The sequence below is a fragment of the Adiantum capillus-veneris genome, chromosome 30 (genome assembly GCF_014529385.1).
Source record: "Adiantum capillus-veneris isolate H3 chromosome 30, ASM1452938v2, whole genome shotgun sequence".
NCBI lineage: Eukaryota > Viridiplantae > Streptophyta > Polypodiopsida > Polypodiales > Pteridaceae > Adiantum > Adiantum capillus-veneris.
Window position 1 is genome coordinate 13,688,085 of NC_140960.1, and position 7,606 is coordinate 13,695,690.

Below are 7,606 nucleotides of genomic sequence, written 5' to 3' on the forward strand. Positions count from 1 at the left end.
TGTATAAGAAGCTCATGTCACGTGTTCATTTTTCACCTCCCCCAAACAACACATTCGCGTTGTTTTGTACCTCCAGCATCCTCCACCATCTCTTCTTTAATCTTATGTTGCATTTTACTCATCAACCCGCACATTCCCTTTCGTGATATTTCATCTAATCTGCCTGAGCAACGCAATTGCAGGTAGTTTCAACCCTTGAAAATACCTACTATCGCGTTCAGTGGGATTTGCTTTCCAATAGCCGCATTGCTTTCAACTTCCCGCACGACGTGATAGTGAGCACTTCCAAAATTTGGGAGTACCTCTTATCGCATCGTGCGATATTTCTTCAACTTCCAGCACAACCCGATAGCGAGCACTTCCAGACTATGGGAGGACCTCTTATCGCGTCCTGTGGTATTTCTTCAACTTCCCTAATGACGTGATAGAAGGATCTTCTAGACTGTGGGAGGACCTCTTATCGCATTGTTCGGGATATTTTAGGAGTCTCTTGAACCTCCCGCGGGCCTTGTTTTGGCAAACTTTGTGGCAAAGGACAAAGCACTTTTTGACTATCAAATGGCAAGGACAAAGCAAACTACAAGGAAAGTTTACCAAGCTCCAAAGTATTCAGAGAAAAATGATGATGACAACCAAGAAGAATTAGTTGGGAAGAAAGAAGAGAAACCACCTACACAGCCTTGCTAGAGGGCTACTACTAGGAAGAGATTGAATTATCAAGTCAAATCTCTAAGGGAGATAAGGAAAGCACAGAATCCTACTTGTCTTCTTATTCCAAAGCTACCCTTCATGAGAGTTGTCAAAGAGATATCAGATAGACTTGTGAGCATGATGAATATCAAAATCTTTGTTTCAATAAGGTGGCAATCTCAAGCCTTGATGTGCCTTCAGGAGGCTGCTGAGGGTTTCCTTATAGACTTTATGAATGATAGCTACATTGCAGCTGCATTTTCTCACAAGGTCACACTGTGGAGAAAATATTTTGTGCTTGTGTCAAGGATGAGGTACAACTTTGATAAGTCTCTTCAGATTATTCCTAGTGAGGATCTTAGGACCTTAGGGTTGTCATTGAAGATGTTACACATCAATATGAGACAAGAAAGGCCCATGATATCAAAGCAGGCAAGGAGGTTGAGAGGGAGCAAGACATGATGTCACAAGATGCTATCCTTATAGAGCAAGCAGAAATTTTAAGAGCATCCAACTCTCTCCTTTATGAAAAAGTTATAGGCCAAATGGTTGTGGATGTCTCCATGTGTGGGGATGATGAGGTGTACTGTGACATATTCCCTCAAGACACAAGTATGCTTGTAAACCCCAACATTGAGCTTGGAGATACTGTGCTCTTTATTTGTTTCAGGTATGTGTTGCCCCTTTGCTAATTATTAGTGCATGTGCGCCTACAAGGGTCTCATTGGGGGATGTGTTTTCTTTGACTTCAGGTGTCTTATGAGAGATCTTCCAGAGGCTATAGCTATGCAAATTTCCATACTTGATCCTCTAGTGACACAGTGTCTATTTAACAAGCAAGGAAGACTTTCAAGTTTTTTTGAAGATTTTGACATGCTGACCTGCAATTACATAATATACCCCTATGTTGAAGGGTAAATCTTAACTCCTAACAATTTAAAATATTATGTGGTATTCCTAGCTAATTGTTATTTTTTTTGTAGAGGACATTGGAGTCTTATTATCTTCAATCTTTTGGAGAAAGATATTATATTTATGAATTCATTGTCAAGTATCCATGGGAGAAGTAAACTGTAAGTATGAAGTATGATCTATGCTTGATGGCCCATTGTTTTCTGTTAGTAGCTTTTTGATTGATGTCTTCTTGTAGTGCTGCCAAACTTATCGTTGGTCACCTGAGTACCACAAATAAAGATTACAATATAGAAGGTTTCAAATACTACAATCAAAAAGTGCCTTTACAAACAGACTCAACATCTTCTAGATGGAGGGTGCTTGCCAATGCATGGAGATATCTTGAGTCAAGGTGCAGGATGACTACACTCGCTGTAAGTGTGTATCTCATGTGACATTGATTTGTTTTGACTTCTTAACTACGTATGTACTCATGTCCTTTATTTTCTTTTACTATTTGTTACAGTTGCATGAATATCTAGAGTCTTGGGTCACGTGGGTGAGAGAGAAGGCTGTTTCTATGGTCTTGTTTTTTCAAGTCCTTGCAAGTGGCTCAAATACTACTCTTTTTGGGGGAAGGCATGTGATACAAGAGTTTGAATTCTCCATCCTTGTGCTCGCTACAATTCCATCCACTTTGAATCTATACTCAAGAGATGCTTCATCAAGAAACTCAAGAGATTCTCTAACATCTTGTAGTCTCCAATTTGTTGTTACTATAAGGCTTCCATGCTCAGTGTGTGGATGGAGTGTGACCTTTAGTTCAAACTCTGGACAATTTTCCTCAGAGTTGAGAGGAACTCAACTACCTAATTTTCTTCTCCATCTCCTATAGTCATAGCCCATAACTAATGATTGACAGCATAGCTGATATGAGATTGACATAGAATTTGGGCTTACTCTACAACTAGTATTATCACCAATATGGAAAGTTTCTTTGGTACTCCATCCGTCTCCAAGTACATTATCTAGTTTAGTCATAGAAATTCTTCTATTAAGCCACATCGTCTTTGTCCTCTGCAAGTCCATTGTTTTGAAACATGCCACAAAGACATGTATAGGCAAGAACCATTGAACTTTAATCCTTCTTGATATCCTGCCCGCGGACATAGCTTTAAGGATGTCTTTTTTGATCTTGGATTTGAAGCTTGATATCTAGTACATGCATCAGGAGCTTCCCAGTCAAGTGAACTTATGGTGGAAACGCGTAACTGATGTAGTTCTCCATATGCACCTTCTTGTGATGGAACCTTGTATTTTGCAAAATAGACAAACAAATCCATTGTTTTTTTAAAAAGAAGGTGGCTTGTTAGCATACATAGCATCTGCAATCCCTTTATGCATTGCTTTGAATGTCCCACTTTGACTCTCCACAGGCTACCATTCCACAGCTGTTGAAAGAAATATATTTGGAATGGGATCAAAAAATGAGAAAAAAAGGGGAGAATGAAAAATTCATTGTATCAAATAGAAGTTTTTTTTAAACTTATAGTAAGAATGAAGTGTGGGATGTTCATCCAAGTCTAACACCATATCCTTGGCCATGTACACATGTTGAACCATAGCTAACCAACCATTGTCGATCACTTTGAAAGAAAGAGCACAACCTTTCCAATGGTTTTTTACTTTATCACGTTTAGTTCTCTTCACTCTGTGTACACCTTTGCATGAAGGAAGCATTGCTACCCAATAATTCACATGAAAAGATATGGGTTTCCAAAGATCATCCTCTCTAATGTTATGAAAGTCACAAGAAGTTATGTTATGTGAAGGGCGACATGCAGAAGACGCCATGGAAACTTAGAGATTAGAGAAGAAGAAAGAAAATATAGATATGGAAAGACTTAAACCTCTCACAAAATAGAGGGAAAGTGAAAAAGGTATACGTTTGAAAAAAGTAGGTGATTTGTCATAAATGGCCTTGTTTTTAGAGTCTTCTCACATAGATTTTGTATCTTTTGACAACGATTTTGTGAAATATAAAATAGAATAAAAGATGAGACTTTATTACTTTAGGCCGCAAATTTCATGAGCTTACTCGCCCAAAGCACCTAAATATTTTCAGCCTTATGAGATCAAGACATTTAGCCGTTCTCCGTCAAAATAGGACCACCAAAATTGAAGATAGAGGAGACAAGACTGCCCTACTTTTGTATACGTGTCAAATGACTATTGGACTATTTCTTAATCCTTAGATTAACACACGGCCCTTTTCTAGCCGTTTTGGTCCTAATGCTAATACAGTTTCTGATCTTAGGGACACAAACTTACTCAAAACTTTAAACCATGTCTTCCTCGCACACTCGATTCAACTCCATTTCCTTCATATAATCTTGTAGATACTTTGTAGTGTCCTTGCCATCAAACTGGTCAATTCTCTTCACAATGAATTACAGTGCTTTGGTGGTTGAAGTCTTCCTTCTTTCCACCGCTTGTTGTTGATGCATATACATGGAAAATTCTATAAACATCTGCATGACTGTAGGATCAAAGTGCATCCCATGTGTCTTTGGATTTTCATACATGGCTAACAAAGTGTGTAGATCAATTCACAAACTCCCAACCGGCCAGTAGCTTCATGTCAAGTTCACTAGAAATGTGGCAATGTGTGATGTCTAGCTGGGAAGGTGGGGAACCTATGGCTGTGAGAGTTCTTGATGAGAGTCACAAACACTTTGTGAAAAAGTGTTTATGGAGAACCATCAACCCTCTTCCTAAATATGGGTTAAACTCTAAGAGCATTTGTGAGAGAAAAGTCACAAACCCTCTTTGCTATCGTGCTTGGAATCTGCTTGTTTTTGTAGTAGAGATTATGATTAAAGGATCACCAAATCACATTCAATTTTACTTAAAAAGATCAATTGAAAACACTAAAGTTTCAGCCACCATGAAACCTCAATGCTCATACAAGTACAAATCCCAATCAAAACCCAAACCTCTTTTATGGAATCATGTAGCCTTGCCCCCAATTACATAGTTGTAACATCAAACAATTGAAAGGAATACACGAGCTTCCACCTTCACAGCGATCATTTTTTGATTTTGCAGAGATTTAAGAGCTTCTAAATTGAATCCCACACACCATTTTTATAAGGGAAAACCCTAATTCACTCCCTCACAAGCTCAAGTACAAGATTGCGAACTGCACTACAAATAGGTTGAGAAACCATGAAAGCAGCCTTCTCTCTCTATCTCTCTCTCTCTCTCTCTCAAAATTTTCAGTCGATGTGTCAATTGTTTGGCCGTTCTTACACTACGGACCAAAACTAGGTCATTTTCAACTCATTTTTTACCCAAAAAACCCATTTTTTATGTGACAAATTTCAAACGAAGTTAGAAAAATCCCTAAATTTGTGGGATCACTTGCATAATCATTAAAAACATAGATGTGAATAAGTTTTCATCACTATTCTATTTTGGCTCACTTTCCATGAATTTTTTTGATGTCGCCTGTCAACTTGCTATTTTTGGTTTTTTTTGCCCGCATCAACCTTTGTAGGTGAGGTGAGTGTGCTGTCATGAAACACTTGGAATATGTACATCACAAAGAAAAAAAATTGGGATATTATCAAGTGAAAACATGCAAAGGCGCCACATCCAAGGCCATGAGTCCCTGGATAGGTATGTACATGATAGCAGTAGCCGCTTCAAAATATATCACAATATGTACATGAAAACGTTTACATCCATGAATCAAAAGGTTTCAAAAGTGAGGTGAATGTTTTTATTTCACATCATGTATGTGCCATGGCACGACAATGTAACCATATACATAACCGCCGACAACACACTGTAAGAGAAAAATTTGAGAATCGCCAACATTGCCGTGGATTAGCAAATGGAAATGGAGAGAAAAAACTTTACGTTTGCGGTAATAGGATTGACAATAGACATGGCAATGGTCTGTTAGGAAATATGACGTAGCTAAATAGCTATTTGAGTAGATTACTTAATGGAGAGAGATAGATTTCACACACAAGAGATTATAGAGTAGAGAGAGAGAGAGAGTACACACAATATATGTGGTTCACCCAATGTGGGCTACATCCACGTGAAAGCAGCCACTCAATGGCTTTATTACTTCAAAACAAGAAGTAGTTTACAAAGGGATTATACCCTTAATGGAGCTCCCGCCTTGCTTCACTCTCACCACCTCACCCCCCTCACCTTGTTGCATCAACTTCACACTATGAAATGTGTGTAGAAATGGCCTCCTTTTATAGGCCAAAAGGGTTGCCCTCTCTCATGAGAGGCAGCCATGTGTAGCCGCCCTTGTGTAGATAAGTCCAAATCGGACCCTCCCATCCGCCCATGTGTGGCCGTCCTTGAGAAGACAAGTCCGCTTTTGAATTCAGCCACCGGCTACCGGCCATTGACTTCCAACCACCGGCCAACCGACTAGTTGTTTTCCGACCACTTTCCGGCCGCCGTCCGGCCATAATATTCCGGCGAAAAGGAATATTCCGACGAGGGGGATAAAAAGACTCGGGGGCTTCCGTCCCCGAGGCCCCTAAAGTTGCCCCTGATTTTTGGCCGCCGTGAAAATTTTGGTTCCGGCAAGTGATTTTCCTTTACGCACGATGGCTTCTCCTCATAATGGGGGCCTTACAAATGTGCGCTTTTACCACAGAAAATTACAAGGGTAAATCAGGCTCCATACTTAACATGGTCTGCTATCAACAATAAACATAGTAATATATGCGAAAATATATCCGCATATGTTACTCCATTTATTGCCTCTTATATTACCGCATTTATTACCGCCAAATCATATTTGCGTGTTTATAGCCGCGTTTATTACTGCTACACGGGTTCTCAAAAATGAAGGCACTAATTTGGGCCATCGAATTTTGGGTGGCCCAAATGAGCACATTTATTTTTTACCTGCATAAAATATATGAAATATCAATTGTATTTTGAAAAGTGTACAATAAAAAAACAACAAGAGACTTTGAAATTGCAAGTTACACCTTACCTTGATAACTTAAAGTACAAAATTCTAAAAAATTATAAATAAGATAAAAAATTTAAATAAGCTTTATATACATGTGATCATAGAGTTTCTTGTGCCATATTTGCACTTGTAAGAGAGGAGTACAAAAAATTATATATATGTCCAAGTCCTAGTCCTCCTCCTCGTCCACATGTACATACATTTGATCACCTTGACTCTACAATAACCAAAACCAAATTAAACAGATTCATAACTCAAACAAATTAATACAATATTATTTGTCCACACTTATCCCCTGTAGAGATCCGACTGCTGAGTCGAATTGCTTGAGAGAGATGTGATGGTTCTCAAAGAAACATCGCTAAGTATTGAATTCTGTGTGTTGCTCTCAATACTTGACCATGTCTCTGGTCGGGCGACTTAGAGTGATATGTTCCTAAGTTAACAATAACAATAGAAATTCACAAACTAAAACATCTTTTGCATTAGTTTAGGGTCCAATTTTATAAAACCTACATATTTGTCCCTCCAAGCTGCTTTGCCTCCCAAACAATAGTGTGTAGGAGTCTACTTGTTCCGAACATTAGGCTGTTGACTATAGAATGAGCCCATTGCATCTTGTTCTCCCTTTTCATGCATTGCCCAATCCCACTCCACATCTGCCATGTTCTCACCCCCATGATGGTTCCTGTTTGAATTTGTGACATGGTTGGTTGTTGCGCGCTGTACACTTGATTGCTTGCTTTAAAAAAAAAAAAAACCCTCCAACCACTTTGATGAAAACGTTCATTGGGGGCATTTGGAAATCAAGCGTGCAACACTTTCTTGACATAGCGTACATGATCAGGTTGTTGGTATCTGAATTTTATAAAACAATTCTTATACATCGAGTGTATAAGAATTTGAAGATAACGTCAAAATGCCCTGCCCCCTGCTATACCAAAGTTGACATCACTGCCATACTTCACCGTGTACTAGCACCCATGCATTTTTGGGATGGGTGTGTCA

At 38.9% G+C, this 7,606-nt stretch overlaps 1 pseudogene; it reads right to left on the minus strand.

The window, feature by feature from the left end:
* Nucleotides 1-2,178: 2,178 nt before the first annotated feature.
* On the minus strand, nucleotides 2,179-3,438 carry LOC147417566 (uncharacterized; annotated as a pseudogene).
* Between the last annotated feature and the right edge of the window lie 4,168 nt (nucleotides 3,439-7,606).